Source organism: Eriocheir sinensis, chromosome 3 (genome assembly GCF_024679095.1).
Source record: "Eriocheir sinensis breed Jianghai 21 chromosome 3, ASM2467909v1, whole genome shotgun sequence".
NCBI classification, from domain to species: Eukaryota; Metazoa; Arthropoda; class Malacostraca; order Decapoda; family Varunidae; genus Eriocheir; species Eriocheir sinensis.
In genome coordinates, this window is record NC_066511.1 from 25,989,396 (window position 1) to 26,004,393 (window position 14,998).

General features: G+C 46.0%; 2 long non-coding RNA genes across 13 annotated transcripts; one reads left to right on the plus strand and one right to left on the minus strand.

Annotated features, from left to right (window-relative positions):
* The first annotated feature begins 2,449 nt into the window (after nucleotides 1–2,449).
* On the plus strand, nucleotides 2,450–4,549 carry LOC127007307 (uncharacterized). Of its 5 annotated transcripts, none has more exons than XR_007760180.1 (3): nucleotides 2,535–2,637; nucleotides 3,340–4,178; nucleotides 4,242–4,549. It is a non-coding gene; the product is annotated as an uncharacterized LOC127007307 (long non-coding RNA). The 5 variants fall into 5 exon arrangements; XR_007760181.1 differs by having other exon boundaries at nucleotides 3,340–3,800; nucleotides 3,864–4,549; XR_007760172.1 differs by having other exon boundaries at nucleotides 2,450–2,573; nucleotides 3,340–4,549.
* On the minus strand, nucleotides 2,519–4,400 carry LOC127007294 (uncharacterized). Of its 8 annotated transcripts, XR_007760165.1 has the most exons (5): nucleotides 4,270–4,400; nucleotides 3,559–4,017; nucleotides 3,050–3,304; nucleotides 2,730–2,985; nucleotides 2,519–2,601 (listed from the first exon to the last, which is right to left on the minus strand). It is a non-coding gene; the product is annotated as an uncharacterized LOC127007294 (long non-coding RNA). The 8 variants fall into 8 exon arrangements; XR_007760170.1 differs by having other exon boundaries at nucleotides 2,730–2,857; nucleotides 3,178–4,017; XR_007760167.1 differs by having other exon boundaries at nucleotides 3,178–4,017.
* Nucleotides 4,550–14,998: the final 10,449 nt, after the last annotated feature.

Here is a 14,998-nt window from a genome sequence, read left to right on the forward strand (position 1 = left end):
CAATCAGAGCTGAAACGATACGCGCGTGTGTGTGTATGTGTGTGTGTGTGTGTGTGTGTGTGTTATGACTGCAATTTTGTTTTCTTTTAACTGTGTATTTTTTGGGGTAGCTAACCATTTTATTGACACTAGTATTATTAGCATTATTATTACTATTGTAGTCTCAGAACTCATTTATAACATAACTAAGAACTGAGTCTCCTCCCGTCTGTCAGTTAGTGGCAATTTGCGAGGAAGTGGAGACCTAAACAATGAAAACATACTCTATCGCGACCCTTATAACATTGAGGAACCTTAACTTAGGGCAGGTGCTCTGAAATGGTGGCGGTGGTGGCGGTGGTGGTGGTGGTGGTGATAAGGGTCGTGGAGGGAAGGTTCGAGGATGGATTCTCTTGTCATAATCCCGGCACTTAGCTGGATAATCCGCAGACCTTTCGAAGCACAGTCACCCAAGAAAGTAAATCCCACCCCATAATGTGAAATAAAATGAAAACGGTCTGAAGCATTAAGCCACTACTTTACTATATAGCGTCCATTCTATTTGATTTTCGGTCATCTCTATTCAATCGCTCACGAGGTAACTTTAAGGCTAACTGTATATGTAGATAAGGGATGTTTTCTACTCCTCCCCCCCCACTCCTCTTCCTTCCCTTCCTCTTCCTTTTCCCCGCCATATCTCCTTATCTCGCCTTTTGGCTTGTTTTTCGTTTTGTCCTTCTTTTCTGTCTTCTTGTCTTTGTGAGTTCCATAAACATGTGTATTAATTTGTTTGATTTCTCCTCCCGAAGTTTTTCAGTCTTGTTTCTACTTTCCACTCCCATCCCCACCACCTCCACCATCACCACCACCATCATCACCGCCACCACCACCCCCACCATCACCGCCACCACCACCACCCCTCCTTGTGCCTACCTACCTAACTACCTACCTAACTAACTAATTAACCAACTTCTAGTAATTAACCATTAACGATCTAACAAATTAATTATAACTATTTGGCTATTAAACTAACCATTTAACTATCTAATTATACATAAGTTACTATACTCGCCGCACGATTAAGTGGCGGGATGGGGGCCCCCTCACCCTCCCCTCAGGGCGCATGGATATGGCTGTGTGTGTGTGTGTGTGTGTGTGTGTGTGTGTGTGTGTGTGTGTGTGTGTGCTTGGAGGCTCCCTGAGATGAAGTCGTTTTGCCAACTACGGATAATTTCTATTCCCACTGGCACTGTGGTTCCCTTACTTTTTTTTGTTACTGCGGTTCCCTTCATTTTCTTTGTTACTCTCTCTCTCTCTCTCTCTCTCTCTCTCTCTCTCTCTCTCTCTCTCTCTCTCTCTCTCTCTCTCTCTCTCTCTCTCTCCAGGCCCGTAATTTAGGCAGATATGGGGAGGGAGAATTTTTTTTTTAAATAAGCACTTTTAGGGGCATTTTAAGGGCGATATAGAAAACACTGGGGGGACTATAACCCCCCTAGTTACCATTCAAAAGAGTTAAGAATATTTCACCTATTCCTTCATAGTTTAGCATAAAGGCATATGTTTGACCGAGTTGAAGAAATAACTAAATTTTATATGCTATTTTGGAATAAACTATTTTAGATGAATGTAGGTAGTTTTATCGAGTCTTTTCCCGTTTAAAAGACCCACGAACATTAACATTTAGCTGGGGGACACTCGGATATTAGTGGAGGGCCCCCGATAGACTGAGGTATACGGTCCTGCCTTCATCCGTGGCTACGAAGGAAGCCTCTGATTTTACTTAAATACGACAAACGATATCAAATGTTGGCCTTACCATGTAGCAAATAGTTTAGTAAGAGTAGTAGCAGTAGTGATAGTAGTAGTAGTGTAGTAGCAGTAGCAGTAGTAGTAGTAGTGTAGTAGCAGTAGTAGTAGTGTAGTAGCAGTAGTAGTAGTAGTAGTAGTGGTAGTAGAAGTAATAGTAGTAGTTGTAGTAGTGGGTGTCGGACATTATTCCCCCCTTAACATATTCCCTTCTGAACATTTCCCTCTCCGGACATTTTCTACTCAATTATCTATTTAATACGAGCGAAATAATTAATAAATGAATATGTAAAACAGATGACTAAACATTAGGAACATATAATAAAAGAGAAATGTGGGAAGTAAGCTAAAAAGAAGGAAACGGAGGAAGTTTTTGGATGCTAAGTGCGCGTTCCCGCGAGGCCCTTCGACTTTCCATCCCAGAAACGGTAAACGCGGTGAGCAGCGCATTCACAGTATTTACGATTATTTTCATAATCCAGTCTGGTAGTTTTAAGAAGCGAGTTCTTGGTTTCGCCCTCCTCGCCTCGGCGGAATAAGGAGCGCTAGCGAGCCAAAGGTCTCCCTGTCGAGTGTGGCAGTACTGGAGGGCTCCCCGAAGGGCGCCTCGGTGTTCCCCGGAACGTCCGCGGAGATACCGGAGATCTGTCCGGGTAGATGGGGCTCGTTAGCCATGGTAGGCAGTCCATCTAGGAGAGCAAACTCCGATTACAAACCCGGGCAGGTGGAGCTCGTTAGCGTGAGCAGTTCACCTAGGAGAGCAAACTCCGAACAACAAACCCGGGCAGGTGGAGCTCGTTAGCGTGAGCAGTTCACCTAGGAGAGCAAACTCCGAACAACAAACCCGGGCAGGTGGAGCTCGTTAGCGTAAGCAATTCACCTAGGAGAGCAAACTCCGAACAACAAACCCGGGCAGATGGAGCTCGTTAGCGTAAGCAATTCACCTAGGAGAGCAAACTCCGAACAACAAACCCGGGCAGGTGGAGCTCGTTAGCGTGAGCAGTTCACCTAGGAGAGCAAACTCCGAACAACAAACCCGGGCAGGTGGAGCTCGTTAGCGTAAGCAGTTCACCTAGGAGAGCAAACTCCGAACAACAAACCCGGGCAGGTGGAGCTCGTTAGCGTGAGCAGTTCACCTAGGAGAGCAAACTCCGAACAACAAACCCGGGCAGGTGGAGCTCGTTAGCGTAAGCAGTTCACCTAGGAGAGCAAACTCCGAACAACAAACCCGGGCAGGTGGAGCTCGTTATCGTAAGCAATTCACCTAGGAGAGCAAACTCCGAACAACAAACCCGGGCAGGTGGAGCTCGTTAGCGTAAGCAATTCACCTAGGAGAGCAAACTCCGAACAACAAACCCGGGCAGATGGAGCTCGTTAGCGTAAGCAGTTCACCTAGGAGAGCAAACTCCGAACAACAAACCCGGGCAGATGGAGCTCGTTAGCGTAAGCAGTTCACCTAGGAGAGCAAACTCCGAATATAAACCCGGGCAGGTGGAGCTCGTTAGCGTGAGCAGTTCACCTAGGAGAGCAAACTCCGAATATAAACCCGGGCAGGTGGAGCTCGTTAGCGTAAGCAGTTCACCTAGGAGAGCAAACTCCGAACAACAAACCCGGGCAGGTGGAGCTCGTTAGCGTGAGCAGTTCACCTAGGAGAGCAAACTCCGAATATAAACCCGGGCAGGTGGAGCTCGTTAGCGTAAGCAGTTCACCTAGGAGAGCAAACTCCGAACAACAAACCCGGGCTGGTGGAGCTCGTTAGCGTGAGCAGTTCACCTAGGAGAGCAAACTCCGATTACAAACCCGGGCAGGTGGAGCTCGTTAGCCGTGGTAGGCAGTTCACCTAGGAGAGCAAACTCCGAACAATAAACACGGGCAGGTGGAGGTCGTTAGCCGTGGTAGGCAGTTCACCTAGGAGAGGGACAACTCCGAACAATAAACACGGGCAGGTGGAGGTCGTTAGCCGTGGTAGGCAATTCACCTAGGAGAGGGACAACTCCGATTACAAACCCGGGCAGGTGGAGCTCGTTAGCGTAAGCAATTCACCTAGGAGAGCAAACTCCGATTACAAACCCGGGCAGGTGGAGCTCGTTAGCGTAAGCAGTTCACCTAGGAGAGCAAACTCCGATTACAAACCCGGGCTGGTGGAGCTCGTTAGCGTAAGCAGTTCATCTAGGAGAGCAAACTCCGATTACAAACCCGGGCTGGTGGAGCTCGTTAGCGTAAGCAGTTCACCTAGGAGAGCAAACTCCGATTACAAACCCGGGCAGGTGGAGCTCGTTAGCGTAAGCAGTTCATCTAGGAGAGCAAACTCCGATTACAAACCCGGGCTGGTGGAGCTCGTTAGCGTGAGCAGTTCATCTAGGAGAGCAAACTCCGATTACAAACCCGGGCTGGTGGAGCTCGTTAGCGTAAGCAGTTTATCTAGGAGAGCAAACTCCGATTACAAACCCGGGCAGGTGGAGGTCGTTAGCGTAAGCAGTTCACCTAGGAGAAGGACAACTCTGATCACAAACCCGGGAAGGTGGAGATCGTTAGCCGCGAGGATGTTCACCTAGGAGAAGGACAACTCTGACCACAAACCCGGGCAGGAGGGGGTCGTTAGCCGTGGTGGGCGGTCCTCCTAGGAGAAGGAAAACTCCGAATTCAAACCACCCAACCACACACACACACACATACACACACACACGCACAACCAGCCAACCGGGCAGGTGGGGCTCGTTATAGGCAACGTAGACAATCCACCAAGGGGAATCAACAAAAGAAGGTATAATAAAAATGAACACAAGAAAAGAATAACATGAAAATAGAACCGGACAAAAAATAATAATATAAGATAGACACCGAAAAAAGGATAGTTTTGAAAACAACATCGAGAAAAGCATTAAAGATACACACGGATCATCCAGACTAAAATAGAAGAACAAAAAATGTATGGTATGAAAAGAACGGCAAAAAGATAATGTATTAAGAACACCCCCAAAATAATGTAGAAATAAAAACAAACAGAAAAGGAAAATAAGGAAAATATAGAAAGAACATCGAGAAAAGAAAACAAACATCATCCACCTTTCGGCCCTAACATCAACATCGCCAAAATTATGGGTGGGTCTCTTCTGGGAGGAAAGAGGCTCACGCAGACCGACAAAGAACACCAAAAAAGAATGATATAAAAGAGAAAAAAACATCGAAAAAGAAAACCAACATCGAGAAAAAAAACTGCAATAAAATTATGTAAAAAAGAAAAAAAGGAAAGAAAAAAGAAAAAAGAAAAACACCAATAAGAAATAAAATAAAAAGAAAATAAAACAAATTAAATAAATAAATAAATAAAATAAAATACAATAAACAAATAAAACAAATAAGTGAATAAAGTATAGTAAAATCAAATATCAATATAATAAAATACAAACACACATCATCCACTTTTTGCCCCTAACATTATTTTCAACCAAATTATGGGTGAGCCTTTTATGGGGACAAAGAGACTCATCCAGACCACCACAGAACAGCACAAAATGAATGATACAAAAAAAAAAAGCAAAAAACAAAAAGATAAAATGTAAATAGGACAACAAAAATGGATAATATAAAAAAAAAAGGATCAACACAACGAAATATGATAAAAACACAAAATACTGAAAAAAAGACTGATCCACTAACTATTCAACTAACTATCTAACCAAATATCTAACCAGCTAACTCTAACCAGCTGTATGAGTAGCAATTAAACTAACTATTTAACTACCTGCTTATCCTTTAAACATCCTTGACCCCCACCACCACCATCAACATCATCATCATCATCGTCATCATCCTAAGCATATATTCACCCTGCTTCCCTGATTCTCCTAAAACAGGTTTCCTCTTTCATCATATCTCTACTTTCACCGCCAATTCCTTCATAATTTTCCTTGTTTGTTTTTTCCTCCACGTTGCTCGACTCCATGAGCGGCTCGTGGTGGTGGTGGCAGAAGGGGGGAAGGAGGAGGGAAGAATGGACTGAGGTGTTAATCCACGTGTTCCTGTTGGGATTTGGAGGCCGGATTTCCTTCCCCTGTTTGCTCTGGGCGTCCCCCGAGGCTGGTACCCATCCGAGGTTCCCGTTCTATTCATCTACAGGACATAAGAACGTAAGAACACAAGAACGTAAGGAGTCTGCAAGAGGAAAGTGCTTAGGCCATGTCCCTTTTTCATCGCCCTTTTTTTTCTAGTCCTCGACGTTCACAACATTGATTTCGAGTTACATTTCATATTTTTTTTTTTCTTCAGCATCGGGACAGATTAAAGTAGTAATCGAGCTTCGGCCATGCCACGGCTAATCAAACACACACACACACACACACACACACACACACACACACACACACACACACACTCTCTCTCTCTCTCTCTCTCTCTCTCTCTCTCTCTCTCTCTCTCTCTCTCTCTCTCTCTCTCTCTCTCTCTCTCTCTCTCTCTCTCTCTCTCTCTCTCTCTCTCTCTCTCTCTCTCTTCACTGTTTGACAGATTCCATATTAGAATTTCATGGTCGTCTTCGTCGTCATCCATGCCTTTTTTTTCTTTTTCTTCCTGTTCTTAGGCTCCTTGTTTTTGTTTTTCTTGTTATTCTTTTTTTTTCTTTTTTCTTGTTCTTGTTCTTGTACTTTTTCTTTATCCTTTTGCTCATCATCACCATCAACATCATATTTCTGCTGTTATTCTTTTACTGTTGTTATTAATACTGTCATCCTATCTATCATTACTTATATTTTATTCATCTTTATTTCTGTTCCGTCAGGCAAATATGAGTTACAGAATTTCGTTCCGTCACTAATCAGCGTCAGTCCAGTGGTGGGCTGATGGATGGGGTGTGGGTGTGGGTGTGGGTGGGATCTCTGAGTGGCGTTAGTCAGAGTGGGTGGAGAGTGTTTTCGTTACCAGACTATCGTACTCGGAACATCGGCTTTTCCGATTTCTGACCCAAAAGTATTGCAAAACATCAATAATTATCGATTTTAACAATAATCATAAATGAATATCGTTTTTTCTGTGGCTGCGACAGTTTTTGGTCGGAAATCGGCAATTACGATATGACCAGTACGACAGTCTGGTATAACGCTGGACTGAGTGTGCGTATCAGATATCGGGGGAGAGGCATGTGGGTGGGTGGTGAGGTTGGCGGATGACACGGTGGTGGTGGCGGTGGCAATAGTGATGGGGGAGATGGTCGTTGTGGTGGTGACACTGGCGGTGTTGATGATGGTGGTGCCGTTAGTCAAGAAGCTTTCTCAAAGAGGTCACCGATGAAATACAATACTAAGGTAATAAAATAATATGCTCGTCCGCCTGCAATTTCACAGCTGGAAAGAGCCAATTCGGACATATAATAAAGGAAATACATTTATTGATAATTTTTTTTATTTATTGATCCATTTTTATCATGACTGGTTCCTCACTATCTTCTTCTCTCTGATATTTGCGTGTTCTCTGGAATTTTTTAAAAAGTTTTCTTTAAATTTATAACGGCGATAAGCTGGCGGAGTATTTTCCTTGATCGACTGGTTTTGGCGCCGTCACGGACCAAACATGAAGATACCGCTCGTAAAGAAGACATTTAAATGCTCTGAATACAACTTGATGCTACATGAGGCGCCGGACGGACTGACTAACTGACTGGCGGCTCTTAACGTTAACTATATACATACTCATCCCTTACATATATACATTGCAACGCTATCTTTGCTGTTGAGGCCTCTCCAGAAGAACTATGAGTATAAAAAGGCTCATAAGTTTAACAAAATGAGCATATCGATCGTTCATCTTGTAATGTAACTAAAGAGATTAAATATATCAAATGTTGCAAATCACCAACCAACACAACAACCCACTGGCTTACACACAAACACCCACCCCGAAACACGCTTCAGCTCCTTCCCCTTCCCCCAACACAGAGCATCAACAAGTAGAGATAAGGATAAAAAATGAATAGGGAGGGAAAAGAAAGAGTGGTGTCAAGACGTCAGTGGCGTCGCCAGAACCTCCGAAGCACAACCTGCAAACATTTATGACTCAGTTATTTTTGCACTGCTCTGTAATTCAGGTAATAATATTAATAAAAAAAATGATATGAAGCTTTTAACGTTCCACGGAATTCTCGTAACAGGTGTCGGACGACGATTAATCACGATGTCGTCGTTTTAACGGTCTTATATTTTTTCGTATACCAGCGATGCGTCTCCACGAAGGAATATAGATAAATAAATGAAAACTTTAGCTTTATAGCGATCTCTTGTTGGTGGAACCGTTGTCGGACTGCATAACGAGAACTTGATTAAGGAAATGACTCGGCCTTTCTTTATTTTTTTCTTGTCTTCCGTATACCGGCGACACCACGCGAGGGTTCTAAATGAAGATAAGGCAACGCGTGACCATGAAGAGTGTGTCAAGTAACGCTTTCTGAGGACGTGACCACCAGCCCAGGCGAGTGTGAGTGTGTGTGTGTGTGTGTGTGTGTGTGTGTAGGAATGCTTTACAGAAACATGATAAGTAACGCTGATTACTTAAGGGTTGTTTAGTTTTTGAAGTTTGTGAAGGGAAGGGTTGCGGGGGGCGTGTGACGTGAGTGGGAAAGGTCTGGCAGAAAGTTTGGCTCTTCTCACGCAAGGACAGCGATGCATGAATACGTTTACGGAAGCGACACTATTACATAACGGGAAGGAAAAGGAAAGGGAAGTGGTGTGGGAGTGGGAAGGGCTCGGCAGAAAGGGCTGTCTGGCTGCTCACAATGACTTCTTGTTATCCTCAGATTCTCACGCAATCACAATTTACCTTCATTTTTGTAGACTAATTTTCCGGGATCAAGGGAAATTCTGAGCACCGTTGGGTCTGAGGAACTTTGTTTGCTGGCGGGGCTTGCGGTATATCTTCAAAGGCTTCCGTTGTGTTTCGTCGTGCATGTGTGTCTTTTTGTCATGTTTATAATGTTATAGCGTAGGTAGAGAGAGAGAGAGAGAGAGAGAGAGAGAGAGAGAGAGAGAGAGAGAGAGAGAGATCGTCTCCACCACCACCAGAAGCACCAGCAACACACACGATAACAGCTACAAATGCACACACAGCGGTGCCGCCCGGGGACATTAGCATATTTAAATGGCGCTGCCTCTCGCCCACACCGTTAGCGGCGCTGTTGTGGCCGAGTCGCGAGCCGCCGTCAGCCGCGGGGGACCTCCAGGCAGCCACCAGTGTGCCCAACGTGCCCACCACCACAACTCGTCACCCGACCTGTGTCCTCCCGGTAATGGCTTCATCCGAGCGGCAAGGGCTGGAGGAAAGTATTTACAGCTCATCTTCCATAAATACGTTTCTGAAAGTGTACCATGGTGCTCTCAAAGCAATATCTCCATTTATTTCCAGAGCAGCAAAAAAAAAAAAAAAAAAAAAAGAAAAAAACGTACTCCTTCATGGTTCACTGACGAAAGCGTAATGAGAACATCCCTCATCCCGCACCATGTCCTCTCGGCAGTATCTCCATCGTCATTTGAAAGGAGCAAAGAAATATATATATATATATATATATATATATATATATATATATATATATATATATATATATATATATATATATATATATATTGTAGACCCTTTCCACGGTCCGCTGACGAGTGTGTAAAGAGAACGTTGCCGCCGTGCTTCGTGCCCTCCCACAGCGTGTAATAATCTTTACTGTTTGAAAAAAAATGAAAAAAAATCATGGAGAAAATGGTACACCCTTATCACTGTTCAGAGTGGGGAAAAAGTTATCCAATCTTTCCACGGTCCGTAGTCGAAAGTGTAATGAGGACGCAGGAGATGGAGGTGCATGGGTGGGTAGCAGAGGAAGAAGAAAGGGATGGTAGGAGGGGCGACAAACCACGCACCTCCGTGGAACATCTAATCATGCGTCAGTCAACGACCTGCGTTTCTCTCCCTTCCAAAGAACGCATCATTACCTGCCCTGCGAAGGTTGCGGCATTAGTGTCTGAATGCTCGGAGCGGAGGACTGTGAGAGAGGCGGCACACAGCAGACACGCGGGGCAGAATGAGTGTGGTGGTGGCAGGGGCAGGGTGGACGGGCTGCAGGAGATAAGAAGGGGCATGAGGACAGCTGCTGGCTTGTTGGGGGTGAGCGGCTGGATGGGCGGACGGTGGGGTTCGGGAGGCTGGGCCAGGCACGAGGCCGGGTCACACAAATAGGCCAGTGGTTCAGCTGCCTTCGTCCGTCCGTCCGTGTGTGTGCAGGAGAGACTGCTGGTGCCCCTGCCCCAGCTACCTGCAACTCCGCCTCGTCCGCACTCGCTCCTGAGTTCGCGCGCGCGCGCACACACACACACACACACACACACACACACACACACACACACACACACACACACATGACATATCTGTTCACCTGACGTCATAATATTTGTAAATATTCCAGGCATACGCAAAAAGAGGTTCATCACGATTTGTCTCAAATTAACATAATGTGATATTCAATAGAGAAAGCAAGACGAGACGTTATAGCAAAATTAAAAAGAGTTCAGATTTGCTAAATATAAGAATAATTCATTACGGTTTACAACAACCATTGAGCTAAAACTAAGAAAGCGACTGCATCCAAGTCAAGGTGCAGGGTAGGTGTGGGGAGGGGGAACGGGAACCTTGTGGGGCAGAGTGGCTCAGGTGCGGGGGCGGCGTGGGGCATAGCGGGTCGGGGGCTGGGCGGGGCAGGGAGAAGTCACGGCGGAGGTGAAGGAGCGTGACGAGGATCTGGGTCATGAATAATTAACTTTAAGCAACACGACTCCCACGGGGCAAGCCAGGCCAGGCCAGGCAGGCTGGTGCGTGGTCGCCGGCGGAACGCAATGTTAGCTTTGGTCCGCGAGGCCTCAATGACCAGCGCCTCGAGGCAAAGAAAGCTTTGATCTACGCTAGGAGTTATTACCTTATTGCAAAGTATTAAAAGTTTTACAATTTAGTCGTGGTTTACATCGTGTTCATTAGAAACTCGCAACGCTTATAGTGAGGTGCTTTTTTTTTTTTTAGCTTTTTGTTCGTTTAGAAAGTACGAGCGACGGCATGAACTGACCAGGTCACTGGGCAGTGGGACGCTCCTTGGAAGGCTGCGCGATGCGACACTCGGCACTCTGTTGCTTTACTGTCAACTCAAATATAATCGAACACCTCAGATACCTTCCAACAAGCGTCATACAACGCCTCCTCCAACGCCCTGTGCTCCTGGAACACAGGTGCTGACTTAACAGGGTAGAAAGTATATGGGTAGAGGTGGAGAAAGCCTGGAATAAGACTTACCTCGGGTGCCCACTCGGGACTCGCCTCCACAGCTGCCAAACTCTCACCGCCTCGCACCACCAACACCTCGTCGGCCGGATTGAAAACCTCCTGTTTGCATCCCCTTCTCCAAGAATATTACCGGGACAAGTTGACTGGCAGTGTTTTTTAAAATGGACACCCTCGCGATGGGGTCTTCCCTTTACGAGGATGGAGACGTCAGGTGCTGCAGGTGTAGGTGCTGGGCTTGTAACACTGCACGGTCATTGCACCACTCGCAGGCCCATATTAGAAGACCTGCCAGAGAAAGCATCACCCTATACTTTTCTTACTACAGTACATGCTTCTTGAGTTGAACTTGCCAAATCAAGAGTTTTATTAGTGACTGTGTAGTTTCTTGGAGCCACCAAACATAGAAATAGTGGATGCACCAAAGGGTCAGCCGCTTAGTCCTATGAACGACCAGTGTCAACTTTTACAAGATTTAGCACGACGCGTATAAGCATAAACATCGTTACCTTTTAGCTCAATGTTGTTAGTAGTAACTGAGGTCAGGATTATCGTTGTAACTTGCTAGAGTACACGCAGAGGTCAGCTGCTTTCTTTTTTTTTTTCGCCATTGCCTCTGCCTGGGTAGGAAGTGTCCATGTTTCTCCTGTAGGTGTCTATCAGCGCTGGGGAATTCCAGTCTCCAGCGCGGCACCAGAGGGAGCAACACCCAGCCACGGGCAGGCGAAGTGAGTGGGTGTGCGTTACGGTATGACAGCCGCTATTTGAATGTTTACGTTATTTTCACCAACTTGAATATCCGTCGGTGCAGCAGAGTTAGCATTTCCTGGTGCTGTACACCTCCCCGCGGCCACACGCGCGCCGCCGTCACCTTGCCCTCCATAGTCGCCGCCACTGTTGCCATCAGCTCACGCACGCGAGTTTTCCAGGAGTGTTGGGTTAATTTACGCATTACATACACCGAGCATTATCGTAAAATTGTCTCTTGAAACGAATATGAATAGTAGGAACAACGGAAATCGTTGAAAATGCTAAATGATATATCGTGGGAAACCAAATGGTATGGGAACAGTGTTGGGCACTGGCGCAGGTGAGAGACGTGGACGTAGAGGAACCGAAGCTGCCGAGGCAGCCAAGTGAGTCGACTGAGCCGAGCGGCCCGAGTCCAGTGTGCTGCCAGCACTCGCAGAAGTAACGTGGTGTCTGTTAGCTCTTCTCTCGCCCGGCTCGTCTGTGGACCGAGCTCAGTGTTTACTTATCGTGTATATTTGTGTTTATGAGAGTCACACTGTTACGTCCGTGATTAAACTGTACTTAGCCTGAAAACTGTGTGAAATGACTGTAAATAAAGTGACATACGAAGATTCCAGCAGAGTGTTTACGGACAAACAGTAAGTAAAGTTTATCACTGTTCATTTAGTTAGGAAAGTGTTAACTTTTCTTTTATTGATTTAAAGCAACCGAATAGTGTATTTTTGTCCATTCCCTAGTATGGGGACGGGACTCAGCAGTCTTTGATAACCTCTTCACCTCATTGAAATTTCCAAAGAGTTGCCGTACGAGTTGTCCATTCGTCCCCGCGTGAGGGTTGTCAGGCACGTGTAACATGGCTCTCTGGGGCGTCGTGCACGGTGACACTCGGCGCCAGCACGCGACACACCTCCCACCACACCTCCCACCACACCTCACACCACGCACCACACCACGCACCACGCCTCAGCCCGACAGTGTTCACGAGGTAGTCTGGTGCACGTCGTTGTCGATAACTTTGACGTTCATTGACATTTCCGGTTGTTATGAAAAGCAATTTGTGCCACACATTGCTTTGCTGTTCTGTGCGACGGGGGACGGGGAAGAACACTCGTAAAAAAAACCACACACACATTTAGTTCTCTTTTTCAACATAAATATGTAACTATAGATCTATAACTATAACTATCTATAACTACAACTATAACTTTATATATGTATGTCAGAAGTAGTAGAAGCAGTAGTATAATAGTAATAGTAGTAGTAGTAATAGCAGAAGTAGTAGTAGTAGTAGTAGCAGTAGTAGTAGTAGTAGTAGTAGTAGTATCAGTAGTGGTAATAAAAGTAGTTGTAATAATAGTTACTGTTCTCGCTCTTGCTTTAGAAGTTGTTGTTGTGGCAATATAAGCAATCCTATACGAGTCCAACAATACCAACAAGTTAAATATACCTGCACGTGAGGCAAAGGCAGCGTTTTGTAATCTTCTCTGGAGTTACTTTCAGTGCTTTCGGGAAGACATTGTAAGGGTCCCTAAATATGAGGTGTGTGTGTGTGTGTGTGTGTGTGTGTGTGTGTGTGTAAGGGTGAGGGCATGATGGCCGGCGGTGTGCTGCTGACCTATTTAACGCCGAGTGGAGGAGAGGAGAGTAGAAGTCATGCCCTACCTTCCTCCCTCTCTCTCCTTCCTCCCTCCCCCTCCTTCTCCTCCATGACTCTCCTCCATCCAACCCCAATACTCTTCTCCTTCACCTCCACTCCTCTTTTCCTTCCTTTCAGGTTTTCTCTCTCTCCTCCACCCACACTGTTCGCTCTCACCGCCACAGACTCTCTCCTCCTTCCTTCCCTGATGTTTTTTTTTCATCGCAATCGTCTTCGAATGATTCCCACTTTACTCTTTTTCCAACTTTCCTTATCCACAGCTTGTTCTCCACTCCGCGTGTACGTATGTGTATGTGTGTGTTTGTGTGTGTGTGTGTGTGTGTGTGTGTGTGTTTTCATTACACTCAAATCTATGTTACTTAAATATCTCATATAACCCCCCTCTCTCCTCTTTCTTCTCTCTCTCTCTCTCTCTCTCTCTCTCTCTCTCTCTCTCTCTCTCTCTCTCTCTCTCTCTCTCTCTCTCTCTCTCTCTCTCACACACACACACACACACACACACACACACTTACCCCTCCACCCCCTACCCCCACCACACACACACACACACCAAGACAGTCCTCCTCCTGACGACATCCGGCGCGCTGAGAGCAGACAGACAGAACACGTATACACTCTGCCTGACACATGTTGCCTCGCCGGATGTAGCTACAGTAATTTTCGTAGCGGGGAAATGAGGCGCCTTGTGATCGGTGGAGCCGAGGAGGGACAGGGAAGGAAGGACGGAAAGGGAAGTGTACGCAGGCAAGGAGAAGCAGGTGGAGGAAGCAGAGGAGGAAGGGACAGGAGTGAAAGGAAATGAGTGGGTAAAAGAGTGGAGGAAGTGAACAGGTGGTCCGGAAGGTGGATGAGAGAGAGAGAGAGAGAGAGAGAGAGAGAGAGAGAGAGAGAGAGAGAGAGAGAGAGAGAGAGAGAGAGAGAGAGAGAGAGAGAGAGAGAACTGAGAAAAGGTAGAAACGGGTTTGAATGAGTAGCAAATACGAACGTAAGGAAAGACTGAGGTACATAAGAAGTAGAATAAGTTACAGAAGATGAAAGAAAAGCTACTGAGGCACAGGTATGAGGCACATGGAGGAAGAAAGAAAGCTAATACTAAGAAACAGGATTATGGAGGTGAGAGAGGAACAGGAGAGAGGTTGAAGGTCGTGAAAGAGTAGAAGCAGTGAGGAAAAAGGGAAGAAAGTGATGCACGCAATTGAGGAACAAAAAGGAGGAGAGAAAGGGAAGGAGAAGAAGCTGGAGGGTCTCTTGCGTGAAGGAGGAAGGGAAGAGGGAAGCTTGAGACACACGGTTGAGTAACTTGCAGGAGGAAAGACAGGAAGGAAGGAAGGATCGAGAGTGTGATGGAGAGAAGGAAAGAGAGTGAGGAAGAGAGGTTACTGAGCATGAAAAGGAGATACTGTGAGGCACGCGGGTGAAGAATATGAGAGAGTAAGTGGGAGGAAGGAGGAACAAAAGTGTGGGAGTGAAAGAAGAAAGGGAGGGAAGGGAATCGAAGGGGGAGAG